Raw genomic sequence first — 2,200 nt, forward strand, 5'->3', positions numbered from 1 at the left:
GGGGGGTTTCCATTTTAAAAAAACCACTTCCGGTTGAAGTAACCCACTTTCGGTCAAAATGAAAAGTTGAAAGGTATGCCATTTTGGTTCCCCCTCGAAACCCTACAACTTTTATATGAAACTTTTTTCGATTCCTGGCCACACAAACGAGTTATTGGAGGTGATAGATTCAGATGACTCACCATGTATATTCAGGGTGTTTTACTTTAAGTGATATAGTCGATTATCTCGCAAATCGATGATTTTATTGAAAAATTTTTCAAACGAAAGTTGCATAGCTTGAAGAGAGATACACGATGAAAATGTGAGCTTGACCTTGAGTGACCTTGTCAAAATCAGGTCAAGGTCATTAATGTTTCTTTAAACGGAAACTCCTATTTTTTATTACATATTCTTGTAGCTTATCGTGAGAACTTTCCAAAATTATAATAAAGTTACGTTTTATTGAGTACTTTCCGAGTTATGAAGCTTGAAAGTTACAGTACCGCCGGCGTTATCCATGTACGCATACGCGTGTAAGCGAGATTCTTACGCGCGCGCGTCTCCGCGATCTATCTGCACTGCTTGATATACTCTCACGCGCACGGAATTGAGTCCAATCCTTCCAAATTGAACAATTCAACTTTTCTCTTTTTTTGTGTAGCTTTTTCTTTTTATTTTTTACTTAAGTGAGCTTTTTCAAAGCTTTTTTCAAAATGTCCGCTTATAGTTCAAATAAAATCGTTAATATTATTCTTGTGCTTGGTGAAGCTGGACGAAATTATTGTAGAGCAGAAAGATCAGTGATCGGTCTTGCCTTAACTTTCAAGCTCCATAACGCGGAAAGTACTCAATAACACGTAACTTTATTACAGTGTTTTGGAAAGCTCTCGCGATAAGCTACAAGAATATGTAACACAAATATGGGTTTCTATTTAAAAAAACATTTATGACCTGGACTTGATTTTGACAAGGTCGCTCAAGGTCAAGTCCACATTTTCATCATGTGTCTCCCTTCAAACCATGCAATTTTCGTTAGAAAAATTTTTCAATAAAATCATCGATTCGCGAGATAATCGACCATATCACTTAAAGTGAAACACCCTTATATATACGGCGACATACGACGAAGAAAATGGACGCACACGTACACGGACGCACACACGGAGCTACTCATTTCCATATGCCAAACGGTCCAACTCTCTGGCCTATAAGATAGGTCCACGAGCAATCATCGAATTTTTGCGCCGGTCGCGGCGAGCCGTATGTCCGCCTGCCGCGTCGCCGCGCTTTGATATGCCCAACTATTTTAATTAATATCTCAAAATTTTATCTCGGTTGTTTGAAAAATGACCTCTACAATTTTTGTTTACCTTTATCTGTTCTACTTACATTTTTCTTTTGACACGTCTTACGCGGGACACCCTGCATATATACAAGGTATTAGTTAAGTATGTTTCCATACTCAACAGAGTGATTCTTTGGTTTATTTCAAGTAAAAAAGTTCATATAAACATGTGTCCTAAACGGTTTAGTTTCCGAAATACAGGTGAATGTTCGCAAATGTTTGACGAAACGGTAAATTGCATTGGAGATATCTTCCTGCATAAATATGTCTGGCTTCACGTGAGTTACCATTCGCACGACTGTAAACAAAGTGATAAAGCCAAAATCAAAGTCATAAAATCAAAAATAGACTTCAGTTCTGATGTTGCTACGGGTTGGTTAGCTTCCCATAGAGGGTTTTACGAGTGGGCCAATAACAAGTCAGTACTGGTTGCAGAGTTGCATTGCTGGCGTAGCATTAAGAAGAGGTATTGGCGCAGCAGTGGCTACTATCTGGATGATAACCTCGGTCCAAGGCTCATTTCAGATCTGGCTCAGAGTTGTTCACCAGTACTGGTAAATAAACGTCGACCAATAATGAGCCAATGTTTGTTGCAGTATTGGCGCAGTATTAATATCCACCCATGTACAATTATAGAATTGGTCCAATGTCGCACCAATGTCCCCAATTTCCTACCCTCGGCGCGACGCTGGCTATAACGCAGGGTTGGGAACGTTACTTTTTAAAAGTAACGCGTTACCGTTACCGTTATTTGCGGTAAAAAGTAATTCATTACCGTTACTCGTTACTGATTCTAAAAAGTAACGCATTACCGTTATTTGAAAAGTAACGATAAAAAAATTGTTACTTTCCGTTACTTTTGTAAAAAAAAAA

General features: G+C 38.6%; 1 protein-coding gene across 7 annotated transcripts in view; it reads right to left on the reverse strand.

The window, feature by feature from the left end:
- LOC116850353 (retinol-binding protein pinta-like) overlaps positions 1 to 2,200 on the reverse strand; it is a 74,559-nt gene that overhangs the window by 3,781 nt on the left and 68,578 nt on the right. Inside the window, exon 9 of one of the 7 annotated variants that reach the window (XR_004379319.1) lies at positions 203 to 1,625. The exons of the other annotated variants lie outside the window; for them this stretch is intronic. The gene's annotated coding sequence lies outside the window, so the exon portion shown is untranslated. Of the gene's footprint in view, positions 1 to 202; positions 1,626 to 2,200 lie in introns of those variants that run through there. 7 annotated transcript variants of the gene reach the window in all.

Source organism: Odontomachus brunneus, unplaced genomic scaffold, assembly GCF_010583005.1.
Source record: "Odontomachus brunneus isolate Ranch 3 - 2012 unplaced genomic scaffold, Obru_v1 Obru_scaffold_143, whole genome shotgun sequence".
In the NCBI taxonomy this organism is placed as follows: domain Eukaryota; kingdom Metazoa; phylum Arthropoda; class Insecta; order Hymenoptera; family Formicidae; genus Odontomachus; species Odontomachus brunneus.